Source organism: Aotus nancymaae, unplaced genomic scaffold (genome assembly GCF_030222135.1).
Source record: "Aotus nancymaae isolate 86718 unplaced genomic scaffold, 86718_ANA_hifiasm-v0.15.2.pri h1tg000072l, whole genome shotgun sequence".
NCBI classification, from domain to species: domain Eukaryota; kingdom Metazoa; phylum Chordata; class Mammalia; order Primates; family Aotidae; genus Aotus; species Aotus nancymaae.
In genome coordinates, this window is record NW_026988487.1 from 16525930 (window position 1) to 16534638 (window position 8709).

The following is an 8709-nucleotide window of genomic DNA, read 5'->3' on the forward strand; positions in this document are numbered from 1 at the left end:
AGATGGGAGTCTCACAATGTTGTCCAGGCTGGTCTCGCTCGAACTCCTGGGCTCAAGCAGTCCTTCCACCTCAGCCTCCCAAAGTGCTGGGATTACAGGCGTGAGCCACCATGTGCGACCTACGTTAGGCTTTTTGGAAGATACTCTACTCTTTTCGGAAGAAGTGATATTAAGTTATATATATGTATATGTTGCTTTTCCCCCCAAAGGAATATAATTAGAACATCTGAAACCAGATTATCCAATTAGTACATTTTTCTAATTAGCTGTTAGGAATTAGTGATGAGATAAATTATTTTAGATTTCCAAATGGAACTTTGGCCACAGGGAGGCTCTAAGGAAGTACACAGGGGAGAAAAATAATGGGTCTTTTAAGTTTCAGCTCCACCCACTCACCTGCTCCCCCAAAAACCTAGTGTGCCTGCCCATCAGGCAGCAACAGTGACCAGAAAGCAGTTTCTTTTCCTTGTTCTGAGCAAGTGGAGTTTGAAGAATTATTCATTTATATTGGTTTTTCTCTGTTCCTGGTAATGAAGCAGGCAGACAGGGGTTGGCATTAAATACTATTTTTTCTACATTTTCATCAGTCATATTAGTAGCTGTTCTTTGGCGGAAAAAAAATTCTGGTGATCTGACTTCATTCAGAACACACTGACAACATGCCTTGTGTGTGCTTTCTATGTGCCAGATGGCAATCAGGACTGTCTGGCAGGGGGACCGGGGTAATGTCCCACTAAGACCAAGGGGATGGCTGGGCACGGTGGCTCACGCCTGTAATCCCAGCACTCTGGGAGGCAGAGGCAGGATGATCACCTGAGGTCAGGAGTTTGAAACCAGCCTGACCAACATGGAGAAACTCTGTCTCTACTAAAAAAAAAAAAAAAGAAAATTAGCCAGGCATGGTGGCGCATGCCTGTAATCCCAGCTACTTAGGAGGCTGAGGCAGGAGAATCACTTGAACCCTGCAAGCTGAGGTTGCAGTGAGCCAGGATCTCACCATTGCACTCCAGCCAGGGCAACAAGAGCGAAACTCCATCTCAAAAAAAAAAAAAGACCAAGGGGATGATGTCAGGACCCAGCTTTTGGGTTTCGTAACTGTGGTTGATGCAGGCCCACCATCCTTTGTTCAAAATTCTGAACACAAGAAAACTCTGGATACTGAAAGTTGTTTTTGTCACTAATTGAGTGGGAAAACCTGACCCAAACTGACTTGAGACTGTTGGAGTCCGTATTTATCCTGGGGACTGTGAATATTCATGAGTTTCTCTAGATATTAATATGTTTGATTACGGGTGCTGCCCTGCTGGGGTGTTACATGATATGTGGCATAGGTACCACATTTCCTTTCTAAAACCTGAAAAGTTCTGGAACACATCTGGCCTGAAGGTTTGGAGTAAGAGACTGTAGCCCTGGAGTAGCATTTACTTAAGGCGACAGCAGCTGTGCGCTCAGAGTCCCGCCCAGCCAGGGCCCGTGTTCCCTTCAGCTACAGGAGGAGCCTGTAAGCTGAATGAGGGTCCAGCTGACCAGTGGGTACGATGCCCAAACAGCTGTACCTCAACCAGGGCAGGTGCCTTGGCTGTCCCCATGACCCTCAGAGGCTTTCCTTCACCAGGTGCCAAGCAAAGATCGTTCAGCAGCAGATTCTGTTCTGTTGTTGTTGTGAATACATCAATGAATGAGTATATCTATGTTCTAATAAAACTTTATGAGAGCCGGGTGAGGTGGCTCATACCTGTAATCCCAACAGTTTGGGAAGTCGAGACAGCCAGATCACCAAAGGTCAGGAGTTCAAGGCCAGTCTGGCCAACATGGGGAAACCCCATCTCTACTAAAAATACAAAAATTAGCTGGGTATAGTGGCTCATGCCTGTAATCTCAGCACTTTGGGAGGCAGAGGCGGTTGGATCATGAGGTCAGGAGATCGAGACCATCCTGGCTAACATGGTGAAACCCTGTCTCTACTAAAAATACAAAAATTAGCTGGGCGTGGTGGCGGGCACCTGTAATCTCAGCTACTCAGGAGGCTGAGGCAGGAGAATTGCTTAAACCTGGGAGGTGGAGGTTGCAGTGAGCAGAGATTGTGCCGCTACACTCCAGCCTGGGTGACAGAGTGAGACTCCATCTCAAAAACAAACAAACAAAAAACCTTTATGAAAACAGGTGGTAGGCTAGGATGGCCCTTTGGCTGGAGTTTGCTGATGCCTTGTCAAGATGATAAATGCACCCTTAAACATCCTGTTTTCTCCTCAGACTTTAGCCCTGCTGTCTGCCTGCCTGGTCTGCTCGTCTTGTTCCCCACCCCAGGCCAAGTGGAGTTGCCTTAGAGAGATAAAAGAGGTAGCTCTAAAGTCAGTACCCCCCGCTTGCTTGGCTCCTCCAGATGGTCTGGAAACACGATGGAAAGCAGGCACTGCTGTCACTGGACTGGCCTCGGTAGCAGGACTGTTTTTCTGTGTGGACATCTCCAGTCGGGCCCAGGTCCAGCCTTGCCGAGGGCTACTCACTCAGGCCTCCACCCACTGATGAGTTTTGGGGGCAGAGCCAAGCCCCAGGGTGTGCTGGCTGGTAGCCTTGGGCCAGGCAAGGCTGCTGCTAGGGAGCCCAGTCTCAGGTGGGTTTGTGAGGTGTAAGGGGAGTGAGGGGCTGAGAATGAGCGTTTCAGAGCTGATGTGTTCTTAGCAAAAGAATTTCTGGCAGAGAGAGGTTGGTTATCGTAAACCCAGCAGCTCTGATGGATGAATTTCAGGTCTCCTGGCTTGTTCATCCCAGCCCCGGAATGTCCAGCAAGGGCGGGGCTGGCCAGCGGGGCCAAGACAGCTTCTCACTGCATCAGAAGCTTAAATCCAGCCAGGCCCTCTGACTCCCACTTCTGTAGTGGGCTGGCCTGGGCAAGACTGGCTGGGGTGGGCGGGACCCTGCACAGCCCACTCCTCTAGTCTGCATGCTGGAACGCCCCTGTCCTTCCCCACCTCCAACCCCTCAGTCCTCATCAGGGATGTTTGGCCCCGACTCAAAGAAGGCCTGGGCTTTCTAAGCTTCAAGGCCAGACCCTCTCAGTCAGCCCCTGCCACAGGCCCCCATATCCGAGAGAGGCAGTGGGTCCCCGTACGTGCCCAGCACCTTCTCTCTGTAGGTGGTTTCTCTCCCAAGACATTTTGGGACTTATGCCCTTTGCCTTCTTTCCTAGTGCTGGTGGATGTTTTGAGTTTTTTTTTTTCTAAAGCAGATTCCAAACAACAGCTGCTATCTAGTTGGCTTTGCTTTTTTTTCTCTCATGGTTTTGTGGGTTGCTGGTACTTCAGGGACTCTGTTCAGAGTGGAGCCTCCTCACTCTGCAGCTCCCTGGTAAGGCCTGGTGGCAGCCCGCAGAAGAAGGGGGCACTCACTCGGGTGAGTATGATTGGATATCACCAGAATAAATAGACTCTAAGAGTCTCAAGTCAGTTAGGGTCAGATTTTCCCACTCAGTTAGTGACAAAAACGACTTTGGGTATCCAGAGGTTTTTTGTGAGTTGAGAATTTTGAATCAAGAATGGTGGGTCTGTATCAACCACAGTTAGAAAATGCAAAGCTGGGTGGTGACTTCATCCCTTTGGTCTTGCTGGGACATCACCCTGACCGGCCCTCATTGCCACGTGGCACATGATGCACCTCAGTCGTCAGCATGTGTCCAGCCCAGGCCCACGCAGAGTGAGCACTCAGGGAAGGCGCATGGAACCTGACTAAGTGGCTGGTGTGATTGGTGAGGGGTTAGCTATGCTGTCAAAGCCAAGCCCAGATGGGTCCCTGTCACGTACGCAGCATGTGCGAGGGGATCCGCCAGCCACTGTCAGGGCAGCTCTCCTGACCCCACCTCCTTGTTTTTGGACCAAGCTCTTTTGTTTCTGGGCCAAACACTGCCTGTACCGTCGGGTGTGGGGACTTGGGTTTTGCTTTGCTCGTGGAGAATATGGCTGTGATCTGGGTTAGGGCAGAAAGTTCCAGGTAGGTGACAGGTGCCAGAGCAGTGGTTCTTAAACTGGGGATAATTACAGGAGGAGCCTGTTAACAATGCAGATTCCAGGGCCTGTTGGTAGACCTGGGAAGTAGGGTGCGTTCATAAGTGTATGTGATTGTGATGCAGGTGGTCCCAGGGGTGTGCTCTGGTGGGCTGGACCAGTATGTAAAGCACAGTGTGATGAGCTTTGGGATGGGGAAATGGGGAGAAAGAAGGCACTGTAACCCAGGGAGAGGCTGGGGTCAAAGAAGGTCATCCAGAAGAGGTGAGCTGAGTCTTGAAGAACAAAGCAGGAATGGTAATAATAGCTAATCTTGATTGAACGCTTTGTGCCAGGCACAGTTCTAAGCCTTTTCCATGAATGAAACCATTCAGTCCTCCAGACAACCCCGTGAAATCGGTAGTAACCCTAGACTCACACAGGAGCAGACCAAAGCCCTCGAGGGTTAACTTGCTGGCCCAAGGCTAGTGAGTGGTGAGCTAGGTCTTGTCCGCTGACTGCATGGCACTGCGTGGGGTAAGGTGTGCCAGGCAGCAGGAGTAGCTCAGTGTGGCGGCGAAGGCGGTGGGCACCGGGGCTGCTTAGTGGGTGAAACGTGATGTGGGTGTGTTATTCAGTGGTTCAGATGACGCAGAGCCTGGTGTGGGGGGACTGCTTGGGTTCCGCTTTGTTGGTGGAGACTATGTCTGTGATCTTGGTTGGGGCAGAAAGCTCCGGGTGGATGACAGATTCCAGAATGGCAGTTTGAGAAGGCTAAGGCTGGAGCTGGGCAGTCGGGGTAGCAGGCACATTTTCTTGCAGTCTGAACTGGAAGGAGCATGACACGTGGGGGAGAAGGTGCAGTGTCAGTGCTCAGGGTGCAGCGAGGTGTGGGCTGGCACCCTGACCCAGCCCACTTTCCAGAGGGGAAGAATTCTGTATGGCCCAGCCCCTGCCCTTGGGATCTGAGGGGATGCGCTTTTGGTAGGAGCCTGCCACACACTTTGCTTTCTTTCCCTTCCAAGTGGGGCTTACTATTCCTATTTACAGGTAGGAGAGCTGGGCCTGAGAAGCCAAGTAATTTACACAGACTCAGGTCACACAGCAAGTTAGGAGATAGTGGTGCTAGGGCAGGCTGGCTGTCTTTCGTGGGGATGTGTTTTCACCACAGTGGGGGCCACCTGTGTTCTGAGAGGCTGAGTTTCCTGCACGGACAGTGGGACCGATGATCAGACCCCCAAAGAGCAGGTGCAGTGCTAGGCTGGACAGATTCCAGCTGTGCTGGGGCCTTGGGCAAAGTGGCCTGGCCTAGCGGGACACGCTTCCTGTTGATGGGTGACATTCCACAGGTGGGAGGCTCATGCAGGGGTTTATTCCCTAGGGGATTTCCTGGTCTGGGCCCTGGTGCTAGGGTTGACCCTCTGCTGCCCTGGAGGCTCACCTGGGCCTGGGCACAGAAGGGATTGTCCCATTAAGGAGCATCCTCTACAAGTCTCTGATTCTGGAAGCTTTTTTTAAAAAATCATCCCACAAGAAAAACAAATTGGCCACCAGCCTCTTCCCTTCTTTTTGGCTACTTTCTCACCATCCGTCTCTCCCAGCCTTGGTTTCTTCCAGCCTGTACTTCCCAGCAGAGCCTGTCAACTTGTTGATTTGAACCCGAAAACCACCAAAGGCCTTCACACTTGTCTTTGTTGCCCACTGTAGGCCGTTTTCATAGAAGGGTATTGGGAGGACCTGCCTTCCCACTCAGGCCAGTGTGAAGCTGTTGCCCTTCTGCAGAGCGGGGAGGGGTGGGATATGGCAGAGAGCTGGAGGGCTGGCCCGAGATCCATTCAGCAGCACCCCAGGGCATGCGGTTTCTCACAGGTTGCAGCCTCCTCCAGCCCCTTTGCTTTCTGTGACAGAGCTGAAAGTCTCATTTCCTCTTTGGCTTTCCCTGTGAAATGGGAGAGAGGGTGGTGGGGGCTTAGCTCCTTCCAGGCCCATTTTACAGACAGGGTAACCAAGGCTGTGACTGCTGGAGAGAAGTGGAACCCGGAGCTCCCCTGCCCGTTCCTGTCGGAATCTCTGTGTGTGCTGCTTTTTAAGTTTGGAGAGAGTCGGGGCAGCTCTTCTCCCAGGTTTTCAGTCCTGGGTTGCTCTTCCAGGCACTTCCTGTTGTTTTCTTCTCTTTGCCTGAAGAAGAGAGGGTTGGAGGCTGCTCTGTTGTGTTCATGTGTCACACCAGGCCTGAGACCATCGCTGTCGCTCTGAGATGGTCCACACCCTTCCTGTGAATACAGGGGCTATAGGCTGTAGTTCTTGCCACGTTCCCGAGTTTTAGGGGCTGCCCTCTACATTGGGATTCCACCAGGATGCTGGTCTGTGGCTCCCTGCAGGCAGAAGGCGCTGGGAGAAATTCTGAGTTGGCTTTGGGTGGAACACAGGTCATTCCTGGGCATGCCTTGGGAGGGCAGCAAGGCTGGCTGCAGCTGGGCCCAGCATTGGAGAGAATTGTGCCTCTCCGGAGACCCTGCAGCCGTCCCACCCACTGGGAAGCTTCCCATGGGCTGTGCGGAGGGGGTCGGTGTCGGGTGAGAGGACACCAGCTTCACTTCGGCTCACCTGGGTGTACCAGACGACTGTTTCCTCACCTGGAGGGTGCTCAAGGACAGCAAGAAAAATGAGGGACTTTCAGGGGCAGCTGTGTTTTCTGACTCAGTCATAATGCCCCTAAAAATCCTTATTGTTCTTGCAGTGTGCATCGGGCAGTGGCCAGCAACCCGCTTCTCACCCACCTGGCCCCTCTGGGAAGACTGGGACTTCCTGGGGTGAGACTGGAATGTACCTCCAAAGTAAGAGTGAATGGAGGCTTGCTGATTATTAAAATAATTTTGTTTGTGTGCATTTTTAGCATCTTCTCTTCTGGTTATGGATTGGAGTGGCTGAGTCAGGAGGGCTGGACATCAAGATACTCCTGTGCAGGTCGGAGCCCAGGAGAGTACAGGGGCTCCCCAGTTTGTGTGCAGTGAAGGCCTGGAAGAGCCTAGCCTTCCAGTGCAGTGCCCAAGGAAGGTCATCTTCTGGGTCAGTGATGTTAAAGGCAACATTGTTGGGCTGAACAAGACGCCCCCCAACCTTTGCTGAGAAATTGGGGCAGGAGGGGAGGAGGCATCCATCTGGGCAGGAATCTGCATTGTGCTTTAAAATAGAAGGCAGCCTGGCCAACATGGCAAAACCCCATCTCTACTAAAACACAAAAGTTAGCCGGGTATGGTGGCGCATGCCTGTAATCCCGGCTACTCAGGAAGCTGAGGCAGGAGAATTGCTTGAACCTAGGAGGCAAAGGTTGCGGTGAGCCAAGACTCTGTCTCAAGAAAAAAAAAAGAAACGAACTGCAGTGGATTGAGGGTCTTTCCTCTCTGCTGTGACCCTGGAGCTTGCTTTTCCTTGACTGAACGTTCTCCATCCTTCCTTCAGTTCATGGATCTCCTCCATTCTCAGCAGGTCCCCCTGCCTCCACACTGTCCCGCCCCGCCCCACAGATACAGTCATGCACTGCCTAATGGTGTTTTGATCAACGAGGGACCGCATGTAGGACGGTGGTCTTGTAAGATTATAATACTGTGTTGTTACTGTACCTTTCCTATGTTTAGATACACAGATACTTACCGTTGTGTTCTAATTGCCTATAGCATTCAAGATAGGAACATGCTGTACAGGTGTGTAGCCTAGGAGCAGCGGGCTACCCCATCTAGCCTAGGTGTGCAGCAGGTTTATGTAAGCACACTCTGTGAGGTTCGCACAGTAACAAAGTCACCTAACAATGCCTTTCTCAGGGTGGATCCCCATTGTTAAGTGGCATATGACTGTATTTTGGCTTTTGGAGTTCCTTGGGGGTTGTTGAGAAGCAGAAATACCTTTTTATTTATTTTTGTTTATTTATTTATTTTGAGATGGAGTCTCCCTCTGTCGTCTAGGCTGGAGTGCAGTGGTGGGATCTCGACTCATTGCAACCTCCGCCTCCCAGGTTCAGAGTATTCTCCTGCCTCAGCCTCCTGAGTAGCTGGAATTACAGGTGTGCACCATCACGCCTAGCTAATTTTTGTATTTTTTGTAAAGATGGAGTTTCACCATGTTGGGCAGACTGGTCTTGAACACTTGACCTCAGGTTATCCACCCACCTCAGCCTCCCAAAGTGCTGGGATTACAGGTGTGAGCCACCGTGCTTGGCTGATTCCGAATTTTTCTAAGACCTATTTTTTTATTTTTTATTTTTTTGAGACAGAATCTCACTCTGTCACCCAGCCTGGAGTGCAGTAGCTTCATCATAGCTCACTATAGCCTTGACCTCCAGGACTCAAGCGATCCCCCCACCTCAGCCTCCGTAGTAGCTGGGACTACAGGCAGGCACTGCCATGCCCAGCTAATTTTTTGTGGAGATGAGGTTTCACCACCGTGTTGCCCAGGCTGGTCTCAAACTCCTGGGTTCAAGCAGTTTGCCTGCCTTAGCCTGCCAAAGTGTTGGGATTATAGGTATGAGCCACTGCACCAAGCAGAAATACTTTTGTTGTTGTTGTTGAGATGGAGTCTCACTCTGTGGCCTAGACTGGAGTGCAGAGGCGCCATCTCGACTCCCTGCAGCCTCTGCCTCCCAGGTTCAAGTGATTCTCCTGCCTCAGCCTCCCAAGTAGCTGGGATCACAGGCGCCCGCCACCATGCCCAGCTAATTTTTGTATTTTTAGTA

General features: G+C 51.5%; 1 long non-coding RNA gene across 1 annotated transcript; it reads left to right on the plus strand.

Moving 5' to 3' along the window:
• Positions 1-2398: 2398 nt before the first annotated feature.
• Positions 2399-7024, plus strand: LOC135270948 (uncharacterized). Its single transcript, XR_010339097.1, has 3 exons — positions 2399-2614; positions 3306-3393; positions 6721-7024. It is a non-coding gene; the product is annotated as an uncharacterized LOC135270948 (long non-coding RNA).
• The last annotated feature ends 1685 nt before the right edge of the window (positions 7025-8709 follow it).